Source organism: Mustela erminea, chromosome 6 (genome assembly GCF_009829155.1).
Source record: "Mustela erminea isolate mMusErm1 chromosome 6, mMusErm1.Pri, whole genome shotgun sequence".
Lineage (NCBI taxonomy): Eukaryota > Metazoa > Chordata > Mammalia > Carnivora > Mustelidae > Mustela > Mustela erminea.
Window position 1 is genome coordinate 61,492,884 of NC_045619.1, and position 24,885 is coordinate 61,517,768.

General features: G+C 38.0%; 1 protein-coding gene across 12 annotated transcripts in view; it reads left to right on the forward strand.

Moving 5' to 3' along the window:
- The window catches only part of PLEKHA5 (pleckstrin homology domain containing A5), a 236,761-nt gene that overhangs the window by 79,786 nt on the left and 132,090 nt on the right, over positions 1-24,885 (forward strand). Inside the window, exon 1 of one of the 12 annotated variants that reach the window (XM_032347473.1) lies at positions 3,132-3,507. The exons of the other annotated variants lie outside the window; for them this stretch is intronic. The gene's annotated coding sequence lies outside the window, so the exon portion shown is untranslated. Of the gene's footprint in view, positions 1-3,131; positions 3,508-24,885 lie in introns of those variants that run through there. 12 annotated transcript variants of the gene reach the window in all.

Below are 24,885 nucleotides of genomic sequence, written 5' to 3' on the forward strand. Positions count from 1 at the left end.
TATATACATTTGAAAAGAATTCATAATTTCATTATATTAAGAATGAATATTTTTTAAAAAGCAAAGTGCTTCCACTTTTTAAAAATACAATCTCAACCAGTAGTTGAGAGGCTGCTGTTAATTGTTTGGGTAAAATACCATCTGAGGATCTCTGAGTGAGAACGCAGTAAACAATAAATAGGAGTCTTTTGCCAACGAGTTGTGTAGCATCAGTACTCCGTGATTATTTCTGGGTCCATCTCACCCCCTGCATTAGTGAGTGCCTAGAACAGTGGCTCTTCCCCAAAGAAACTCAAAATCCTGTGGAGAGTTCATAATGTCTGGTCCCACCCTGGTCACACTGAAAGCCTTCTGGATCCTGAATGTGTGTGCCTGAGTTCTTTTTCAGCCACACAAATGATTCTGTTGTGAGCTATGGTAAAAAACAAAGTGACGACAGATCACAGTCTAATAAGGCTTGTGTCCTCACTTCCATTCTCCCTCCTCCCGTTTCCTCCTTGTGGTTCAGTATTCAGCGAATGAATACTGAATACTGAATGAGTATGTTTGGTCTAGGAGTGATCCATCTACCCTCCTGTGTCTGCGTGCAATGCAATGCACCAGACTGTGGAAGTCTTCACAGATTACTCACTTGTCGTAGAAATAGATTGCATCTTTTGTTGAATTTTTACAAATTCATTCATTCTTATCAAAGTAGCTTTTGGGAAACATTTTTTCAAATTTTCTAGGTAGAAAAAGGGTAAGCAAGCAAATTAAAGAATGAGTGGTGAGAGATAAAGATGGGGGGAAGGACCTCTAATTAAGATCAAAGGTAAATGTAATTACAAGATGACCTCAGTTTTAAATCAGAATGCCAAAATTGAATGTTTAAGAGAGAGATCATTCGGGTTAAAGACCTATTAAGTGATATGGAAGAAGTCAAAACGTGAGTTTAAAAATGGATGTGCTATGACAATGTGCTGGAATTAATGCCTCTTTTTACCTAATTTCCTATCTGCCTCTCTTTCCAAAGTTATCTCCTCCATTCAGCTGTTGAGCACTTGACCCTAACGTTATCCTCATTATCCAGGATGGAAAGCCCTTGCCATCTGCTTCCAAATTCTATCTCCCTGAATATTAGCTTATGTTTTCTCCTTTCTCTGCTCCCAGTTTTGACAGCCTACACTTCTTCGCATTGCTCACACCAGTGCCACAATTCTCTAGTCCCCACACCACTCCCCAGCCCTCTCCAGCCCTATTCGTCTGCCTCCAGCCTGGCTGTTTCCTCTTCCCTGCCTCTTCTTTCTGGTCCAGATCCTCCGTGTTCATCTACAGCATTTCAAAAAGGTCACCCCTCCCGGAATCTTCTCTGAATTTTCCTCATCAAAATGCTCTCTCTCGTCCCTCTAAACTCCCCAGTGCAGCAGACCATCTGTGTCTCCTTTGCTGTGATCATCATCTATTAGTGTCAAGTACTCTGTCCCATGGTCCGTACCTTGTTTCTGTCTCCACTGTGCATTGCCTTGCACCATGCTCGTATTGAACTTGTTCTCAGTAAATATTTATGGATCAGAAATAGATGTGGTTTCACTGTAGAACTTTCCTTTCTCCTTCCGAGAGCATAGCTTTCTAGAAATTGTTTTTATGGACTCCTCACCCTGACACACATTGTACACAAAAGTTATTAGACTTAGCAGTACACAAAACGCATACATGTTGACAGTTTCTGTTTGATACTTTGTATGACTCTTGGTATTTGCTTTTTATTCTGTGCTGCTTCTTGTACAGGGCGCTTTTTTTGAGAGAGAGAGAGAGAGAGAATGCTTATATAGCATGCATTACTTGCAGACCTTGCAGTTCAACCTACCTAGCACTCATTGGCAGTGGGAGTGATGAGTTGCTTTGGTAGCATGCTAAAGAAAATGATGTGTTGGTAGCGTTCTTTGAACTGAACACCTTTTTTGGGGTGGGGGAAGGTGTTGGAATTAGGTAGGTGTGGTTCCATAAACAGTTCTCGTGTTCCTTTTTAACATTTTATTTTTTACAACTTCTCTGAACCTCTTAATGATCTTGTCTCACCATCTAGGAGGGGTCTTATCTTGGCTACTGCCACTGAAGTTGTCTGTTTCTTGTGCCTTCTTATTTTCCCAGGTCTTTCAGATTAATTTGGGGTCAGGAGGGAAGGGGAAGCAAAGCTACTATTCATAAAATGAGACATTTGTGTGTGAGGTACTTAAGTATTTAATGATGGGGAAGTGTAGAAGCAATCAAGGCTGGTTGTGAAGAAAGAAAAATCATAAGTTAGTGTATGGACCCAGATAAAGATGTATTAGCCCCACTCTGCCTGTGGTTTGCTCTCCCAAGCTTGTAGTGTGTCAGCTGTCTGACCACTTTCTATTTTTGTTTGTCTGTCCAAGGTGAAAATGGGAAGTGGATTTGTGAGAATTGTCTGCATGCTTTTGGTGGGGCTATATCTGCCGTGCTGGAATTTTTTTTTTTTTTTTCTGAAAGATTTAAATAGTCACCATGAGCTTCTTGACAGTATTTCCATCATGCCAAATGATATGCCTTTGCAGCAACTTACTCAGCATACCAGGCAAATTAGTTATTTGATTACATAAACATACATATGCAAACTATTTTGTTGATTTGTCTGTGTGGTATTTTTGCAAAAATTGTTCTTAAAAATGCAAAAAATCTATTAATCCTATTTATAACTTTATCAACATTTGGGTGAGGCCTGTTATTATATAAATGTATATTCTATTATATAATGTATAATCTGTTGGTGAGAAAAATCTGTACTTCTATATTTTGAAGTTAGTAGACATACTTAATAAAGATACTGAACATTTCAGTTTATTGATGTTTACTAATATTTCCAAAGGAAAAATAGGAATACTACTAGATAGTTTCAGATTGTTTTATTTGGTGAATAGCCAGGAGTACAGAATAAGAGATTAAAAAGTGAAATATAAATGGCTTATGGTTTGCCTAAATCATCAGTGGTCACATTTACTTTTGGGGGTCATATCCTGCATGCCTTGATATTTCCAGTGTTTTGAGAAATACCTATGTTGACATAGTAAATGAAATATTGAAACCTGGGGATTGGGGGGGGGTTTTGTTATAGTACAGAAATAATTATTTCCAGGCACATCGAGTTAAATGAACCACAAAAATCACAAAGTCAAAAACAAATCAATTATCATTTGGTGGTTCCGTTTAGTTTATGGCAGTTAATGATCTTCGATTGAATTTGCAGCTCTCTGGGTCTGTTTGGAAGTAGGCCATCACATGCTGAGATGAAATACCAAGTCATTTAAATTAGATACCGAGCATGCTCATAGGAAGTACTTACTCTTGGAGACTGCAGTGAGGTTCAGTTTTCTTCTAGGGGGAAGAGCAGGAAAGAGCTCACCGTGTGCCCTTTTGTCATCATTCTGTCAGAGGGCATATAATTTGTCTTTGGAAACCAGAAGCCTGAGACAAAAAGAAGAATGCAGGTTTTTAGCAAAAGGCTATTTGGTGAGTTAATTAGCTGTTTTATTCTATTTTGTAATTCCTTGTAAGGCTGTGTCTTTTATCTGCTGCCTGTTTTGTACTAAGCTGAAGCTTTATGTAGCAAGTAACTTAGCTGAGATTGGGAGAAAATTGTTTCTGCTGCCCAGATCTCACTCTTTTGAAATATTTTCAGTACATTTCTGAGGTGACAAGTTCATAAATTGCTATGATGATACTCCTTCGTGTTCTGCACAAATTTCATTTGCTCACTGGTGCTGAATAATGCTGGCAGAATTGTGTGCTCAGGGAGCTCAGGATTTGTCTGTTTGGACAGTTCAGCATTTTTGTTCTTGTATTTTGATGAAATTATAATTTTTACTTTCACATTTCTACACTTTATCTTAAAAAGTAGCGGGTAAGAGTTATTTAGCATAAAACAAGAATTTTTGAAAGAAAATGAGAGGATATAATATACTGTATGTACATATTGTTATATAGATTATACAGAAATCAGTTGGCTTTATAATATAACTGGTCATTTACAATACCCAAAAATAAAATGAGATTGACAATACTTAGTGAAATATGTTCCAGTTATACAGTATTCATTTTTAGAATCCATTCTGTTTTTAGTTGTTGAAGTAGCTATGTAAGTGTTTGGAGTATAATAATAGTTTTGCCATTTGGGGCTCTTCTCACTTGAGCTCATATTATGGTGATTGCTAGGAAATGTTTTATGGTTGTTTTTGTTATCCAAGTGCTTATGTTTTATCATGAACTTAAAGGGGGAAGTTCTTATGCATTTTTTCCATATTATGTTCTAATAGTATCAAATAATATTTAAAGTCTATAAATTATTATGTCATAATGAACATGATTTTGATTTCTATTTATCATAGATAAACTTGGCAGACAACTCTTAAGGGTATTCTGGAAATTAAAATTATATATTCTGCATGAGACAAATTATTACATGTTTTAAAGATTTGAAGAAAAGGCATAAAATTACCAAATTTATTTCCTTGAGGAAAATCATGTTTATTAGTAAATGTCAGGTAGGGAATTTGAAGTATAGAATGTGTTTTAAAGAGTTCTAGAAAAACAATGTGGTGGGGTGGGAGGACTAGGAAGAGAATACTAAAGACTTAGTGCCTTCAAAAATGCCAGGCAATTATGTGATGCTTTCCTGAAATATCTTTATTTTGTGAACTGCCCCCACTATGCCATTTTCCAGGATTGGCACATGTGAAGGAGGTGGGTGTATACTTAAGCTCGTATATTCATGAAAAGGGAGGGTTACCAGTTAAAGATGACGATTAAGTGACAATATTCAAGAAATCTATTCCACTTTTACATTCTGACTCACTTGTGTGACCTTGGGCAGCATGCACACTCTGTTTATTTCCACTTATTTTTAGTATAGTACTTTACTGTGGTAATAATAGGAGGCTCATTTAAGATTTCTAAAGTAATAAGATTATTTCTTGGACTATTGCAAAGATTCATGAGGGCTGTAAGCTATTCACAGAGAGCTACTGTGGGGAAAATCCAAACAAGTGTTGCTTTTACAGAATCCTATCGAATGTTTCCTTTTTTAATTAGTATTTCGGGGGTACCTGGCTGGCTAATTCAGTGGTGGAGCATGTGAATGGTATAGAGTCTACTTAAAAATAGTATCTTTTAGGGGCACCTGGGCTCAGGTTTTGATCCCAGAGTCCTGGGATCAAGCCCTGCACTGGGCTCTCTGCTTAGTGGGAAGCCTGCTTCTCCTTCTCCCTCTCCACTCCTCCTGCTTGTGTTCCCTCTCTCGCTGTCTCTCTCTCAGTCAAGTAAGTAAGTAAAATATTTAAAAATAATAATAATATCTTTTAAAAATATTTTAAATGTGTAAAAGTAAAAATGTGTAAGTCCTCTGTGGTCTTTGGAACTACTTTGCTAATACATATTTACCCTAGTCTGTAAATAATCATGAAATTTCCGTGGCAGAATTACACTTTACACTATTTTCTTTTACGTATTTGGTTCCATTTGCCTCTTATCATAGACCTTCATAGGTCTTCAAGAAGAGAGAAATTGATAATCAACTGAAGTCTGTTAAAGAAAAATAGAAATATTGTGAAAGGGGGGAAATATGATAAGAAGAACGACTGATAACGAGGATTTCTTTGCCAGGTTCTACAGGTGAAGCACATACCAGTATATCTTGTTCATTTCCAAATCATTAAGTTCGTCTACTCACTTACTTAACATCTACCAATTAAGGATAATTTAGTTCCCTAACATTCGTGAAGTTCAGTAGTGCTTAAAGATCCCAAGTGGTCTTACCTGAAAATGGGTTCGAGCGTCAAGTAAGTTTGGGGAATAATGGGCCGTAAAGGCTTGTTTAGAGCAGAACTTCTTGGCCTTTAACATCTTATTAAATTTTATTCTAGAACTTAACTTTCTCTGAAATATGGTTTACTTTTGAAAAGAAAAGCCAATATATGGTGTAAATACTTACATTAAATAATTACAAATATGAACACTTAACCTTTTAAATACATGGATAAGTGGAAGAATTACGGGTTTGCTTCGATCTTCTAGGAAATTGCCTCAGTTCTTTTCTCATTTTACATTTAGAAGAACAGTTTTAGAAATACAATGTAAATGTCCAGTTAGAGGTATGATTAGATTTGGAACAGTATGAGTGATGTAAGCTGAATTGACATTTTTGAAAGCCCCAAACACTAAAAGTATAAGCAATAAACAACACTGTGTGAGGGATTTGGTGGGGGGCAATATGACCCAGTAAAGATCTTGATAATTCTCAAAAGTTTTCATCCATTTTCTTAAAGTTACTTCTAGATTACTCTTATAGAGAAACAAATCAATTTTTTAAATATGGTTTGTAATGGTAAATTAGTAGGATATGTAATCTGGTGGGCCTGGGTTCTAATCTAGCTTTGCCACTTGTGACTTGAGGCAAGTATCTTCTTTTCTGCTTTCTCTGTTTTCAGCAGTAAACAGAAACATCAGTGTTTGTCTTTTAGATTATGAGTATTTAATTTTATATAGAGAACCCAACATGTTACAGAGCGTTCAATAAATGCTTGTCTCCTTAATACCCCTTCCAAACAATTAATGTTTTTTTCTGTATTAAATTTTTTTGAAAATATTACTTATTCTACTTTAAATACCTGACTCACAGAAGTATACTGATTTATAAATAATAATATACTTGGTCTTTCTTTATGTGACTTTTTTTTTTTTTTTTCTTGAGTAGGCTCCATGCTCAGCATGGATCCCAGTGTGGGGCTTGAACTCATGACCTGAGATAGAGACCTGAGTTGACATCAAGAGTCTGACGCTTAACCCACTGAGCCACTCAGGTGCCCCTATAACTTATTTTATTTTTTTTTTAAAGATTTTATTTATTTATTTATTTATTTGACAGAGATCACAAGTAGGCAGAGAGAGAGGGGGGAAGCAGGCTCCCTGCTAAGTAGGGAGCCCGATGTGGGGCTCAGTCCCAGGACTCTGGGATCATGACCTGAGCCGAAGGCAGAGGCTTAACCCCCTGAGCCACCCAGGCACCCCTATAATTTATTTTTAAAACCAGAACGTAGGGGCACTTGGGTGGCTCAGTGGGTTAAGTGTCCAAGTCTTGATTTGGACTCAGCTTGTGATCTCAGGGATCATGAGATAAACGCTGTGTGGGGCTCCATGTGCCTAATATTCTCTCTCGCTCCCTCTGCTCCTCTCCCATACTCTAAATAAATAAATACAGAATATATACATGATTAAATATTGAAAGAGTTTCACCTGCTTAGCCAACTTTTCTAATAATTTCTAAATATCTATGTGTTTCAGATGTGTTTGGCCTTGTAGACAAAATGATGAATATTTAGGCTAAAGAAATACCTCAGATTTGTTCATATTACTATACAAACAATGTTATTATAAATAAAATCACATTTAGTGAAAGATGAGCTCTTAAATTAGTGGAAACCCAACCGCCTGGTATATAATTGGCATGCACTAAATGTTTATTGAATTAAGTTTTTTTTCTTTTTTATGTTTTTCAATCTATATCAATACCACCATTTAAAAAGTTATATTTTCTGTTCCTGTGTCCTCTACTTTTATGAAGATTGCTGTTCTTTAAAAACAAAACCCTTTTTATACCATTAGAACTTAAGAAACACATTAAAATTACTAGACCCCATACCATAATCTTCATAAGTGAGCAGATAATATGAGGTAACAGGGACTTTTTTCTTTTAAGCTGTAAATAATTCTTCATTGACCTTGATAGAATTTTATAATTACTTATACCCCAGAACTCTGGAACTGTATGGCTCATCCATTGAAAATATGGTGAAGTCTGGCCTATTGTAGCCCTGGCCTGTTGTAGCAGGATTGCTCAGCTGTTAGAGATTGAATGGGTGCATAGGTCGGCATTGGAAAGGTACCTCAAATACTGTGTCACGGGCCGTGACCGTCATACGTTAGCTTCTGTCTAATACCGTTCTATCAGTGGCTTTTTGGCAAATTCAAGGTCAGCTAGCTGGTTTGATATAAGACTACTTTATTTTAATGAGCTCTCAGGGGTATCAGTGATTTAAGACAGGTACATCAAAAGTATATATACAGTGGCCATTACTTACTCTAACTTGACATAAATTAGCTCTTTAATTAGGCCATTAATAGATGGCCACTAAACAAATACCCAGCAAATTGTTGTGTCTTTAACCTCTGTCTGTCATTTCCTCGGTGTTTTGTTGATGGTGCCGAGATTCCCGCTCGATTTAACATTGTCTTGAACTTGCATCTGCAGTCTCTTAGTTGTCACTCCTGACTTACTGGTTCTTTTCTCATTTAGTTTCTTCTCAGCAACCTTTTCTCAAGTCCTCTCTTGCATTTATAGCTCATTTAGTCTAGGAATTAGGGTTTAGGGTTTCTGTTCTTTATTTCTGCTGTTTCTCCACATTATTCCTGGACTTTCACATCCAGATCTTCACTAGCACCTTTCCTTTTAATACACCACATGTGCAGCTTCAGTCCTGCCTAACTCACTCTAAACATGTGCAGTTCCTGGGGCGCTGAGTGGTTCAGTCCTTATGCATCTGCCTTTGGCTCAGGTCATGGTCCCATGGTCCTGGGATCGGGCCCTGTGATGGACTCCCTGCTCAGCCACAGGTCGGCTTCCCCATCTCATCTAAGCCCCTCCCTCTCAAATAAATACTGTCTGTTAAAAAAAAAAATAAACATTTTCAGTTTCCTGTAACGTAGATTTCCTCAGGTGTCTCTGCCGGAGTAATAAAAACAAAGGACCACAGGACGGAATAAAAGTTAAAATAATAACAGTGATAGGAACAACAGTGGCCTTATATCATTTCCAAACAGAAAGAGCTTCCTCCCACCCATGTTAAGCTTGATATTAGAATGCCTTTGTTTCCTCCCAGTGATGAACTGTTGGCAAGTTCTTCTTGCCAAATTGTCACAGATTTTCCTTAAAGGGGTTAAGCCTTAAAATGGTTTGAATTACAGTTTATGATAATAACTTCAGAGTGATTTCTCCTCCACAGCTCCTCAGCTCACTGGCCCTGAAATGGATTTGTTAACTTTTTCTCTTCCCTGCAGATATGTTGTTTCTTCCCCATTACCCCGAATGCTGCCCGGGAGGTTAAAGAATGGCCATTATTCCCTTAGTCTACTTGAGTCTCAAGCCTTCTGCCTCTTCAGTGAAACACATCAGATTCATATAAAAGTAGATCTGTTGGCTGTTCCCCTTGCCCACCCACTTACTTTAAGGATTTTATGTCTTGATTTTATTTTGGGGAAAAATCGTTTAGGGGTGCCTGGGTGGCTTAGTCGTTAAGCGGCTGCCTCAGCTCAGGTCATGATCTCAGAGTCTTAGGATTGAGCCCTACATTCGGCTCCTTTCTCAGTGGGGAGCCTGCTTCTCCCTCTCATACACGTGCTGCCTGTGTTCCCTCTTTAACTGTGTCTTTCTCTGTCAAATAAATAAATAAAAATCCTCAAAAAAAAAAAAAGGAAGAAAGAAAAATGGATCATTTGATTAGACATCAGCTTAGAGGCTCCTGTTTTGGCTCCTCTGTGAAGTATGAAACCTGCCCAACTGTGGTTTTCCTTGCCGTAATCCAGTGAGTACACATGTTCTCACATCCTCATTTATTCTTAGAAGGGAGGATACTCTGTTATCTGACATGGGAGCAAGGACTCCTACCCTGGGCTACTTAGAAACCTCAGATGGGCTGGTTGCTTGACCCCCCCCAGGATCCTCAGCAGATTTGTAGATCTTGTGTTGTCTCTGGGAATGGAGACAGACTGAGTGTCTTAGGAAGCTCTAATGTACAGTCAATGTTGGTTTCGTAAGCCATGTTTACTCCAGTGTAAAGGACTAGACAATGAATATGCAGCACAGACAATCTTTAATGAATAATACATGTGTTCGTAAAATCCTACAAATATTCTGTGATTTTTTATTACTGACAGTTTGAAGTGTAAGTCTAAAATCTACTTTGTAAAGATAGAAAACCACAAACCACAAGCCCAGAGCACAGGATCTATGCCTTATTTAATACAGATGGAACGTCCCCCTTAGCCATCATTTACCGTGGGCAGTTTTCAATGGAAAAGGTTTGTGATTAGGAACCAGGACCTTCTCCTAATCTCCTTAATGTCTGGTACATGGCTTGTCTGCTGTCCAGTACACATCTTTGGGGTTTTTATTTCCCCAGTTGAGATGAACTATGATGGAATTTTTTTTCCCCCTCTCTGTCAGAAAGAAAGTATGTTTTGAATATAAGCATAAATTTTCCTTGGAGCTATACTTTTTCCTTAAGAATAAATCTCTGAAATTACAGCTTAAGTCAGTGAGAAAGTATGATTTGCCTACTAAAAGCGATTTCATAAGTATTTCAGAAACATATCTTTTCCTTTGAGGACAAGTTGCTTGTGGCAAGAAAAGGAGAATTGCAGCAGTTAACATCTAGCCAGCAAAATCCATCTGGGACATGGATAACTTAATCTTAGTAAATAGCACAAAAATCTCTCTGTATAAACAAGTAGGAAATTACAGGGCAGAGCATGTGGAGACCGGCAACTTAATCAGCATATCTGCTTCCTGGTTCCAGAGACTTTCTCGTTTTTCACTACCTATTCTCTACTTCCCTAAAGAGTTAATAAGGAAGCAAGGATTTCTTCATAACCAAAGAGTTGATCTGTTTGTAGATTTTAACAATGGCATTTGGTAGAATTTACTGCTGTGATTTTAGAGATAAACATGAAGTTTATTCCAGGGAATGCTTCCTAGGGCTTATGGAGGAGGACGACATTATACCCTTTTTCTTTTTTAATACTTAAAAATTATAAAATAGCATTGTAAAAATATTACAGACATAAAAAGCGTATGAATTAAGAATGCCCATATACTGTCTCGCATAAGAGGAGAAATGCCAGCACATTTCATAACTGGTATTGTATGTGAACCATTTATTACTGTATTGTACATTTCATTTACTTTCAGGTAGCTGAGGAGTGATGTAATATTAAATATCTAATTCCTTCTTAATGTTAAGTTTATAGCATATGTTTGTAAATAATTTTAAGAAGAAACAGTTTGTTCAGTTTCACTTTTTTCTTCCTCCAACATTTTGTTTTAACAGATTTGCATCTAGATAGTGTTTTCTTCTTTATGAAAGTGTTCTTAGTAATTGAAGCCACATGATACTGATCCGGTAACTAAAACGGTAACTTTTAGCAATATTTGGGGATACTGTCAGGGCTAGGAGAGAACATAGCTGTGAGAGCAGTTTTGGTACGTGAATCAAGTAGACTTCGAATATAAAGAAAAGAAGATAATGGAGAGTTGCATCTTGGCACTTTGTTCTTGAGTCTTGTAAGGACATCTCCCCAACACATACATACCCCTCCATTGTGTACTGACAATGTCCGAATCCCTGGAACCTGGAAGGTTACCTTATGTAGCAAAGACCACAAAGGTTAAGCTAAGGACTTTGAGATGTGGACCTGGATCATGGGGGCAGGGCTAGGTACAATCACCAGTGTCCTTATGGGGGTCGGAGTGGCAGGGGGAGATTTCAACCACAAGAAGAAAAGTCACTGTGACTCTAGAGGCAGAGTTGGAATGATGGGACCACAAGCCAGGGAATGCCAGCAACCACCAGATGCTGGAAGAGGCAAGGAACTGACTCACCGCCAGACCTTCTTTAGGGATTGTGGCCTCCAGCACCTTGATTTTGATCCAGTGAGACAGATTACAGGCTGAATTTCTGGCCTCCAGAACTGTGAGAGAATAAATTTCTGTTGTTTTAAGAACCAAGGTTGTGGTAGTTTATTGCATTTGTCATAGGAAACTAGTAGAACGCCACAGAGCAGATTCATTGGGATCACGCACCTTCCACGTTTGTCATGTCACTCATGAGTCTGTCAGGCTACACAGCTCCTTCTGTCAAACCTGTCACACTATCAGAGTGTGTGAGTAATTTTCCAGCAGAGAAAGATCTGTACCAGATACCCAGAGTGTTGGGTATCATTAATCCTACTTAGCCATGGGTCTTCGAGAAATCTCTGTGTGAACATACCTGCCTTGTAAAAAGTGTTTAAAACAGTTGGCTTACAAATTTGAAAACAACACAGAGGGGGAACATTAATTTAAATAAAACAAGTAAGAAAGATGAAGTGTAGAAAAATTGTGATAGAAAAAAAATGAAGCCAGGAGAGAGTTTGAATAAATCAACTTACTTCTACAGACCTTCGATTCTTGACATGAGAACCAGGCCTACTATTAGGAGTCCATGTGAGGATTAAGTAGAAAATTGTAAAGTGCTGCTCACATTTTAAGTTGTTTTATAATTGTTGTTACCATGTTATACCCCCTGACCACAGTGTTTGCTAATTGAATTCTCAGAAGTTAGAGTTCTTTTTTGTCTCTATAAATGCATTACAAAACATTTTGCAAATCATATATCTGATAAGAGACTTGTGATTAGAATATATTTTTTGAACACTCCTATACCTCAACAATGAAAAGACAAATAACCCAATTTAAAAATGGGCAAAAGATCGAAATAAACACTTTGCCAAAGAACATTTAAGTACTTGGAAGATGATAAACATCGTTAGCCATCAGAGAAATATAAATCAAATCCATAATGAACTATCCCTTCAAACCCACCAGGGTGGCTATTATCAAAAAGATGGGCAATAGTACATGTTGGCAGTGATATGAAAAACTACAGCTCTCCTCTATTGCTGGTGGGAATGTAAAACAATGCAGCTGCTTTGGAAAACAGTTTGATAGTTCCTTAGAGTAACATAAGAGTTACCAAATGACCAGGCAGTTCCACTCCTGGGTATCTGCACAACAAATTTGCAAACATAGGCACATGCAAAACATGTTTGTGAACATTCGTAGCAGCATATTTTTCATTATAGCTAGAAAGTGGAAACAACTCAAATGACAACCAACTAAAAAATGGACAAATAAAATGCATTCTATCCATACAATGCAGTATCTGTCCATACAAAGGAATATCAGTGACAGAGAAATTAAGTGTTTATCCATGCTACAATATGAATGAACCTTGAAAACCTTGTGCTAAGACAAAGAAACCATTCACAAAGGACCATTATATTATACGGTTCCACTTACATGAAATACCCAGAACAAGCAAATCTACAGTGACTGGAAAATAGACTGGTAGTTGCTAGGGACTGGGCAAAGGAAGTAATGAGGAGTGACTGATAATGGGTACAGGTTTTCTTTTTCGGTGATGAAAACATTTTAAAATTGATTATGAGGGGCACCCAGGTGGCTCAGTCGGTTAAGCATCTGCTTTCCGCTCAGGTCATGATCTCAGGGTCTAGGGATCGAGTCCTACGTCATGTTCTCCCCGCAGTGCGGAGTCTGCTTCTCCCTGTCCCCCTCTCTCTCTCAAATAAACAAAATCTTTTTTAAAAATTGATTGGGAGGGGGGCGCCTGGGTGGCTCAGTGGGTTAAAGCCTCTGCCTTCGGTTCAGATCATGATCCCAGAGTCCTGGGATCAAGCCCTGCATAGGGCTCTCTGCTCCGTGGGGAGCCTGCTTCCTCCTGTCTCTCTGCCTACCTGTGATCTCTGTCTGTTAAATAACTAATTAAAAAAAAAAAAAAAAAAAAAAAAATTGATTGTGGGCTTGGTACTTTCATGGGGATGGTACACACAATCTTCTAAATATACCAAAAATAATTGACTTAGATACTTTAAATGGTTGAATTTTATGGTATGTGAATCAAAACTGTTATTTTTTAAAAGTATACTAGATTATCATAAAGAATTTAGAAAATACAGAAAACAATACATAAGGCTGTAAAAACTGCTGGTAATTCCACCAGAGAACCAGGCATTTTTTGCATATTGCCTTCTCATTTTTCTTCCCCACTTATGTATATCCTGTGTATATACATTTTCTTCTGTAATTGAGAGCATATAGAATACACGGTGTTAGAATTTTACACTTTCACATGACAGTTTGAGCATTTTTAAAAAGATTCTCTAAAATTTTTTTAAAGATTTTATTTATTTATTTGACAGAGATCACAAGTAGGCAGAGAGGCAGGCAGAGGGAGAAAAAGAGGGAAGCAGGCTCCCTGCTGAGCAGAGAGCCCGATCCGGGGCTCGATCACAGGACCCTGGGATCATGTCTTGAGCTGAAGGCAGAGGCTTTAACCCACTGAGCCACCCAGGCGCCCCTAAAATATTTTTGTCATAAAAAGTGAAACATGTTATTGTAAAAAATGTTAAAAAACATGAACAAGTAAAAGGGATGAAAAAATTACTTTTGACCCTTTTAATACTGATGGTTTGGTGGCTCTTGATGTTTATGTTCTCAGCTTCAACCTGATGCTACTGAGTAATAACCATCTTGACTGCAAATGACACTTTCGTATCAGGCTTATTATTTTTTTCTAATGTCTGTTAACTTAGTGTGTCTTTCAGTCACTTTCTTTTTAATTTTATTTTGAAGCACCCGACTTACTTAGTAGTGAAGTAGAAGAAATAATTGAGAGTCAGTCATGTTGAGTTTGAGGAAATGGATTAAATTAGTGATTTCATGTTTCTTTCTATTATAAGAATTATAAAGGTTTTAAGCATGGAACAGCCATTAACTAAAGTCACAAGAGAAAATTCAAGTTTGGTTTTACTAAAAATATAAGTATCTGTTATAATATTACCTTTAAGTAAATATATTGATAAGTAGGTTTTAAAAAACAAATCCGTGCTCACATATCTCGTTTTAATCTTAAAAACTTAAGAAGTTTGAAATGCTACATGACCAATGTATTCATAAATTCACCAAACATTACATACGCTATGTTACGTAGTTATTCAGCGCCCATTTTCTGATACAGTGCTCACAAGCATCTATGTGAAAGGTGTTATCCCCATTTCAGAAATAAGAAAACGTGTTGAGAATAGCTTTTTGTTTCAAGTTCATAGAATCTGTAAGTAGGAGAGCCAGGATTTAAGCTCAGATTTGCGTAATTCCAAATTTCTTTTATCTCCAACCTGAAGAACTCTGTGTTTTTGATAGTCCAGTTGCAGTGCTAGATTCTTGTGAGCCTCAGCTCCTAACCCACCCAGCAGAGGGGCTGGGGCCTAGAAAGAGATAATTTCTGTCAAATAAATAAACACAAAAACATTTTACACATTTCCAGCCCAGGTGACCTGAGTCTCAAGAGACTGATGACTGATCCCTCGGGGGTAAGTGCTGAGGACAGTAGGAGACGTGTGCAAAGTCTGAGGTGGCACAGAGAAGGAAGTGATGATTCCCACCCGGTGCTGTGAGAGTGTGGGTAGCTTCCCAGAGCCGGTGACGCCTTGGTGGATTTCGAAGAAGGATGATTAAGAATTTACTAAGCAGGAAAGAGGGGGCGAGGGGACACTCTGAAGAAAATGAGACCAAAGTCTCCTAGGTCTCTTCAAGAACAGTTACCTACCTCAGTGCTGTTAGAGTATTGGTGGTGAGATGCTTGGGGGCAGGAAGCTCAGGCAGACAAGGAAGGTTGATCAGAGTCATGTTAGGAGCCATGCCAAAGAACACAGACAATCCCGGAGGCATTCATGGGCCATTTTTAAGGGCTTAAGTAGTGGAGCAGCAAAAGGCAAATGTGTGTATTGGGGAGATAAACCTGCAGCATTGTGGAGGATAAATTTGAGGCAGAGATTGACCATGGAATCCTTAATGTTTGAAGTGGTATGGTTGAAAATGGGACAAAGAATTTAAACTATAGCAGCACAAAGGGAGAGAAGGTAGATGCTACGGCAGTTAAGGAGGCAGAATCTTAGGGCTGGATAAGCTGGAATAGGGGGTTAGCAAATGAGAGCGGAAGGACCACGCTCCAGCATTTGGATTATATTTGAGATGAAAAATTCAGGAGAGAAATACCGTTTAGTTGGGAATAAAGAGGTTTGGACATTTTGAGTTTGAAATGAAAAGATACTCCTTTATCAGAGAGCAGAAATTAGATATAGAGTCCTACAGAGAAAACTTAAAGGCAACAGATGTAGATTAGAATATACAAGTTTAATTAAAACACCAATATCGGGGCGCCTGGGTGGCTCAGTGGGTTAAGCCGCTGCCTTCGGCTCAGGTCATGATCTCAGGGTCCTGGGATCGAGTCCCGCATCGGGCTCTCTGCTCAGCAGGGAGCCTGCTTCCTCCTCTCTCTCTCTCTCTGCCTGCCTCTCTGCCTACTTGTGATCTCTCTCTGTCAAATAAATAAATAAAATCTTTTAAAAAAAAAAAACACCAATATCATTACTGAATAGTAACAGGAGGCATTAAATAAAGAGTGGATTAAATTACTTAAGGATGGAAGGTGTAAATGAAGAAGGATTAAAGATAGAATCTTAAAGGAAGCCAACTATCTAGGTTATGGGCAGAGGAGACCTAGAAGAAATGTTTAGCATGAGAGAACCAGGAGTGAGATTAGGAAAAACAGGAGGGGTGTTGACTGTGTCAAGTGCTACATATTCATCCCACAAGCTGGGGACTAAGAAGCGTCCTTTGTCCAGTAGGAAGACCAACAGCCACATTCACAGAGGGAGGAGGAGGGATATAAGTACCATTACAAGCCATGGAGGAGTGTACAGGGCAGGAGGGAGTGCTGACCACCAGTGTGAACTAGTCTTTTGTCCGGGAAAGAAATGAGATGTTCACTGAGAAGATACTTCAGAGAATGGGAATGACTAAAGCATGTTTTTCAGCAGGTAAATAGGAGCCAGTAGAGAAGAGATTGAAGATGCAGGAAAGAGACCCAGTTGTTGGAACAAGGTCCCGGGGTAGTTGGAAGAAAACTGATCAGGGATACAGAACCTCTGTGTTCTGTGATGAACAGATCACCACAGATGGCATCGCAATGATGTCATCCTTTGAAGACTTGAAAGAATGGGCAGAACTACAGATTAGATTTGAGCTGTAAGGCAACAAAAGGGAAGCTTACTTGGGGCACGAGAGGGATTAGACAGGTGGCTGAAGGAGAGTGACAAGAATGTGAGAATATCTGCTGAAGGGAGAATGAAAGTAAATTAAAAGGTTGCTGCCAAGCGGTATTAAGAACTCATCTGAAGCTGGAAACCAGGAGTTGTTCATCCCATCAGTCTGCATGGGTAGATGCTGGCTTTCATTTGAAAGCAAGCATATTTCTTTCTTTGTTTTTCTCCCTCCAGAACTTACCTGCTTACTGAAAACTGTTCCTTCTCTTGCAGTACTTGGAACCCCTGTCAGTTTAAGCTTGTTTAGGTTAGCCAAAAAAAATGTTTTAATGTGAAATATAAAAATGTGTTATGAGTTATAAATAATACAGGAGCTATAACAGAATCCAGACGTTGAATAACTATTTATTGAGTGTTTAGTGCTCACTAGCATGCAGAGATGGCCAGGCTAATATGCACTCTGATATGTTAGTGACTGAGATTTTTGCCAGGGGAAGGGGGTTACGGATAAGTAGTTCACATAACCATATCCACAGATACACCCCACTTCAAGTTACATTTAAAAAATATTTAAAACATTTTTATATTTGAAACATATACTCATATCTTTCTGAAAAATGTCATAATAAAAAAGGACCCAATCCTAGCTCCTGAAACCTCCTTTAAAAATTCATTTAACACCTACAGGGACACCTGGGCGGCTCAGTGGGTTAAAAGCCTCTGCCTTCGGCTCAGGTCGGGATCCTGGGATCAAGTCCTGCATGGGGGGGGTCCCTGCTCAGCAGGGAACCTGCTTCCTCCTCTTTCTCTGCCTGCCTCTCTGACTACCTGTAATTTCTATCAAATAAATAAAATCTTTTTTAAAAAATTCATTTAACACTTAAAAAGAAGTCTTATTATTTAGCAAGTTTAGATAAATGTGTTCTAATCATGGGTGCTCAGGAACTGAGTGTACTGTAGCTCATTGAGGTGCTGAGTTTTGTTTTTTTAGTTGGTTTTTTTCTTTTTTACTAAATTTGTATCTTCAAAGGTAAAATGTTAGTTTAATAATTATTCAGCCCCCACTTACAAATAAACTATATTAGAAAAAGTTGTATAATACTGAGTTTGGTATGAACTAGATTTATTTATATTGTTTTTTTTTCTAAGAAATGTCCAACAAAAGGTGGGACAGTAAAACAGAAAATAATAAAATGCAAATTTGCTCAACACTAGTCCATAGCATTGCTCCAATTGGACTTTGGTTTTACCTCTGTTTCTCAGTTTAAGAGGAATAGATGTTAGCTTGCTACCAGAAGGAGGATGCATACCAGTTCATCCAGAAGATGGTTTTCCCTTGAGAAGGATTTCTCTTGAGAGTTTTTATTTAGGAACATTTAGTGGTGTAATAGACAATTTGCTGTACAAAATTTTTGCAGCTCAACGCAGGCAGACTTCCTATAGCTTTTCATTGCAGCTGCCTTGGGAAAAGGCTAAGGGAGTAACATTGGACTTATCTTAATAGAGGGGATTCTCAGAGGGCCCACACTGAAAGGGCAGAGCCTAGATCCCTAAGGGATTCACTGACTGGGTGGCTGTGGCCCCGGGTTCCCTACTAGAACAGGGAGAAGGTGAAAGTGGGACATAGCATATTTGCTTACAGTTGGGATGCTGTTTTCTAGATCTACTGCCAACTCTCTACTGCCTATTAAAATATTAATCACCACTTAACCTGGTGGCTCAGTGGGTTAAGCCTTTCCTTAGGCTCAGGTCATGATATCCGGGTCCTGGGATCAAGCCCCTCATCGGGCTCTCTGCTCAGCAGGGAGCCTGTTTCCCTCTCTCTCTCTGCCTGCCTCTCTGCCTACTTGTGATTTCTCTCTCTGTCATATAAATAAATACAGTCTTTAAAAAAATTTTTTTAAATAATCATCATAACTTGGAGTCTTATCAGTGTTTCTAATTCCTCTTCCCTTTCTCTCCAGTCCAGAAAGTGTCCTCCAAGACTTCTTTTCTCAATATTATTATTACATGTACCTACTGGGGGGAAGGGCATATTTTGACTGTGTTTTATAGTTCTACCAGTGAAACCATCCTACAACAATATTGGCTAAGTTAATAGTAGTCTGTGCCTGCTTTTGACCTACAAAGAATGGCAATGCCATATGATTCAACCCTATGTTATAATTATGATTTTTAAACTTACTATGGTCATGTGCTATGGTGAGTGCTGTGAAGTGTGTAAACCTGGCGATTCACAGACCTGTACCCTGGGGGATAAAAATATATTATATGATGATTTAAACTTACTATGGTCAAAACATATATATAGAAGGATTGTGAGAATTAAACATAGGTGTGGTTTCTCTCAGAGAATCCTGCATCTTCAGTGTTGATTGCTGGTTTAAAAACTGATGAAGAACCACAGGTTTACCTGCTCGTTCCTGAATATTGCTTCCTTCAGTTGCTTCAGTAGCTTTGAAGTGTAATAACTATTAAAGCGCACATATCTTAAGTATAACTTGATAAACATCACAATGTGAAATATTTGTGCACCGCTACTCAAGAAACAGAATACTGCTTGTATCCCAAAAGACCACTAGATGTCTCTACCTGATCACTATCCCCCACTCCTTTGCCTTAAAAGTTTTAATTTCTAACACCAAAGGTATAGTTGCTTCTGGTTTTGAACAAATATAAGGTATCAGGAGATGTGATACAGCGCAGTCTGCCCTCTGGCTTGTTTTACTCATTAGTGTCTTTGAGATTGATCCGAGTTGCATGTAGCCGGAGTTTCTTCCTTTTCACTGCTGCATAGTGTTCTACTGTGTAAATATGCTCCTATTCATTTTACCCATTCTCCTGTAGAAGGGACATTTGGGTTATTTCCAGTTAAAACCATTACAGATAGTGTTATAAAGGTAGTGTTTCTGTTACCATCCTTGCATGTCTTTCAGTGCTCAAATTTATACCTTTCTTTGAATTTATTTTCAAGAAACATTTTTTTCTTTTCTTTTCTTTTCTTTTAAGGGAAAGAATTGCTGAACCACAAGATAGGTGTATGTTCAACTTTAGAAAATACTGTCAAACATTGTTTCACAGTGTTTCTACCAATTTAGGCCTCCAAAAGCCCGTGAGAAAGTTCCCATTGTTCCACAGCCGCATCAGGGCAGTGTTGTCAGTCATCATTTTAAAGATTATTACTCTACCTTGGTCCTGTACATCTCCATATGAGCTTTTGAATCAGTTTGACTTTCCAGAAGAAGTCTTGCTGGAATTTTGATTGGGGTTGAAATAAATCTATAGATTGATGTGGAGATAATTGACATCCTCACAATATTGAGTTTTCATTTCATGTGTTTTTTTTTTCTCCATTTCTTAAGAAATTTTAAAACTTAACTTAGTATTTTGTAGTTTTCTGTATAGAAGTCTTGCACAACTTTGGAAATGTTGGCACTTTATAATCGACATCAAATGAAATAAATGCTTTAGAAACGCAAAAACCAGGTTGAATTACTTACTGTAATAGTTTAGCCCTAAGCCAGTAGTCTTATTTTTCATTGCAGCCCACCCTGTCTCAAAAAGAGATGGGATATATGTGAGTTTCCCAGTCATTTATGCAACAGATATCCTACCATGTGCTCCATAAACACCTACTGTAATACGAAGCACTGTTCTAAACATGGGGGAGATGATGGTAGATGAGAGAATAAGGCACTTGAAGTGAAGTTTAATCCTGGAAAGGGAAAGAAAGCTTGACTAATGTCGATTACCCAAACTGTAGAATATACTTAGGCACCACGGGTTATAATGGAAAGGTGAAACATGTGGGATGGTGTATAAGATATGTAAAGGGGTTGGCCTAAGGCCTGACACGTTAGTGTTCAGTAAATTTTAACTGTGCTGCTTGTTGCTGTTGTTACTGTCATACCTATTTTGAGGAAAGGTAGGAACTGAAGTCAGAATCTTAGAGAAATGGCTGTGTTTAAGGGGTATTCCCGAATAAAAATACAGCACTTGAAGAAAGTCAGAAAATTAGTGCACAGAGCCTGGGTCAGAGCTAAGGAGAATTCAGTGTTGTGAAAGCCAAGGATATAAAGATTTTTAATTCTCTCAAAAGCTGCACACACATCAAACGGATGAGAAAGAAACAGACCATTGATGTAGCAATTATGAGAATATCGATTGACCTTTGAGAAAGCATTTTTAGTAGTCGCATGACTGGGGTTGGACTTTCTGGAAACATTTTGCTGAGGGAGAAGGATGAAAAGAACTGAAGGAAAAGTGCTTTCTACATTGGAGAAAAACTTAAATGATATTTGTAAAAACTTAAATAATATTTTCAAACAAATAAGAAAATTAATTAATAATCTATGCTATTTAACAAATCAGAGCAAGATACAGTGCTTAAAGCAGTAACAGACATTTTTGTGGATCAGGAATTTGCTATAGGTCAACTGGATGGGGACCTTAATTTCACTGGACCCAACAAGACCAAGAGAGAACCTATTATTTTATATTTAAAAATTCACAATCTTGGCAGCTGTATCTAAAAATGCTGTAGATAAGAAACGTTTCAGTGTAAAATTATTTTCTCTGTAAAAAAATATGCGTAAAGTTGTGTGGTTGATTTTGCTCTATGAAAGGGAAGAAGGGATTTCATTAATTTGTATATCTGAAACAGTTGATAATAGAGGTTGCTTGGTTTGGGTAGATAGGGTTTTAAATGCATTTCACTTTTCACACTCTACCTAAATGAGCTTTTGAACTATCCAGTTTCCTTATTTCTGTTTGTCAGCAGGTTATCCTGGCCATTGGGATCATTGGCCTCTTTTGTTCTGTTTTCTTCTGTATGTCTCTATATTTAAAAAAAAAAAAAAAAGGCACTGATAAGTACTCATTTTGATAGAAGCTACTATGTGTTTAGTGAAATATAATATAAAACACTTTAAAATATAATTGTATTTTCAGGGCGCCTGGGTGGCTCAGTGGGTTAAAGCCTCTGCCTTCGGCTCAGGTCATGATCCCAGGGTCCTGGGATCGAGCCCCACATCGGGCTCTCTGCTTGGTCGGGAGCCTGCTTCCCCTTGTCTGTCTGCCTGCCTCTCTACCTACTTGTGATCTCTGTCAAATAAATAAATAAAATCTTTTTTAAAAAAATAAAATATAATATAATTATATTTTCAGACTTAATCTGGTCACTCCTCTTGATAACAAATCTGTCAATTATACTTTTGTTTTTGATCCATTAGGGCTGCATTTATTTTTCCTTTCTGTTTGCTATTGATTGGGGGGGGTGTGCTATGTGCTTTGTTTTGTTTTTGGAAACAACTATAAAAGGTGTGTGAATCGTTTGAGTATGTGCTGCTCCCGATTACTTCTGTTTCTCTCTTTTTTTATTTCCTGCTGTGAATTGGCAATCATAATTTAGATGGGAAGGCCAATTTACTCTATAATGAATGCTTATAGTTATCTATTATTTAAAAAGTAGGTACTCATTACTAGTGTAGCTTTTTACCTGTCTTTTATTTTATTTTTTTTTAAGATTTTATTTATTTATTTGACAGAGAGATATCACAAGTAGGCAGAGAGGCAGGCAGAGAGAGAGGAGGAAGCAGGCTCCCTGCTGAGCAGAGAGCCCGATGCGGGGCTCCATCCCAGGACCCTGGGATCATGACCTGAGCCAAAGGCAGAGACTTTAATCCACTGAGCCACCCAGGCGCCCCCATGTCTTTTATTTTAAAAATACAGTTAGATTGTATTTGGTTTTAGACTTTAATTGAATTTTTTCTCTCTGGATTTTTCAGGACAGATGTTTGATAAGAGAGCGTATGTACTTAGTTTTGATGAATACTAAAGGGGGAGTCGTTAAGAACATGGGAACAGTAGAAGCACTTGGTGCTTGTGTCAGACACACTGTAAAATAACAGTTAATCCATACACTTGCCAAAGTCTGTGGGGGAGTTTTCCTTAAAAACCAAATTCACACAAAGAAAGTCAAAGAAACTCTCCAGTTGGTGGTGGTTTTAACCTTTGGTTGAATGTTTCCATCACACTGAGTCATTGAATGCAGTTACAATTTCTACAGAAAATAAGAAGTTAATTTCTTTTAAACTATTCTTAGCCATATCTCAGATAAAATGTCCAGTACCACTTGAGGAAAGTTACCAGTTAACTGGCTTTGCAGTCTGCATCATTACGCTTGACTAGAGCGTGAAAATGCAACATCGAGGTTTGCTGAAGCCCGGATAGTGGACACATCATGTCGTCTCCATGGCTCGTATTTTAAACAGCACAACTCTAAATCTTTTATAAAGCCCAAATGTGGTCAGAATTTATAATGAGCATACTAGAAGCTTTTTAGTTTCACTCTTAACTGTGTCTGTGAATGTGTCTTAGTTTCTTTAATCATTTCTTCATACAAGATTGTGACATGTAGAGTGATTCAGTTTTATGTGCTGCTTTTAAAAAGGAAAATCAGAGACTTGAGTAGTTTGCTATTGGTTCCACTTTTGCTGACCTAGATGAAATGATGAGATTGATTTAAACCTGTTCTCTAGAAAATTATGTAAATCTGAACAAAACCATAATTCCTTTATTTAAAATGTCTTTACTCAACAAGAAAACAACCCAATTAAAGTATGAGCGAAAGATCTGAACAGACACCATGCCAAAGAAAATATACAGATGGCCGATAAGCATATGAAAAGACGCTCAACACATTTGTCATTGGAGAATTGCAAATTAAATTAACAGTGAGATACTACCACATACTTATTAGAATAGCTGAAATCCAAATAACGGACAGTACCATTTGCTGGCAGTGTTGTAGAGCAACAGGAACTTTCATTCATTGCCTGTGGGAATGAAAAATTGGAAGAGAGTTTGGCCATCTATTATAAAGCTAAACATAGTCTTACCATATGATCCTGTAGTCATGCTCCTTGGTATTTACCCAAATACACTGAATACTTATGTCCACACAAAAACCTGCACATGAATGTTTATAACAGCTTTGTTCATAATTGCCAAAACTGGAAGCAGCTAAGATGATATCCTTTACTAGGTGAGTGTTAAACAAACTGTAGTGCGTCCATATAGTAGGAATATTACTCACCAGCAAAAAGAAATGATCAAGCCACGGAAAGACATAGGGGAATCTTAAGTGCCTATTGCTAACTGAAAGAAGGCAATCTAAAAAGTCTACCTCGTGTAAGATTCCCATAGACACTGTGGAAAAAGTGATGTTCTCTAGAGAGACAACAGAGAGATCAGACGCTTGGGGGAAGAGAAGAAGGGTCGAATATGTGAAGCATGGGGGATGTTCAGGGTGAGGAAGCTAGTCTGTGTGATACTGTAATTGTGGTTGTGTGACACTGCGTTTGTCACAACCCACTGAACTTTACAGCACAACGAATGACACCAGACTCTATGCAAATTCAAGAACTCATTTACGAGATCAAGGGACCCCAGGATAGAATGCAGCCTGTGACAAAAGAATCTGTATGGATGACACAACTTTATTTGGAGGAGATGGGCAAAAAGATGCTGACCTAAGTAACTTTGGGAATAAATGGAATCTAGAGGACTAAAGACAAAAGACTATGCATAAATACTTTCTTCTAGTAAAGTCATCAAAAACAGGAAAGCTCAGAATCTGTCAGAGGCAAGAGGAGCCTGAGGACAAGATGACTAAATGTAGTGTGGTACTCTGGTTGGGATCCTGAAACAGGAAAAGGACATTGGGTAAAAACTGTGGACTTTAGTTAGTAAATATATATATATTTTTTTTCTTTAATCTGTCCAGCTTTGAGATTATAATGTACAAACATGCTTAAACAAAACTACATTTTTTTTATCCTCAGTTACAGGTGAACTGGGTTGAGGCATGTTTATGTTCATTTCCTAATTAGTGCCTAC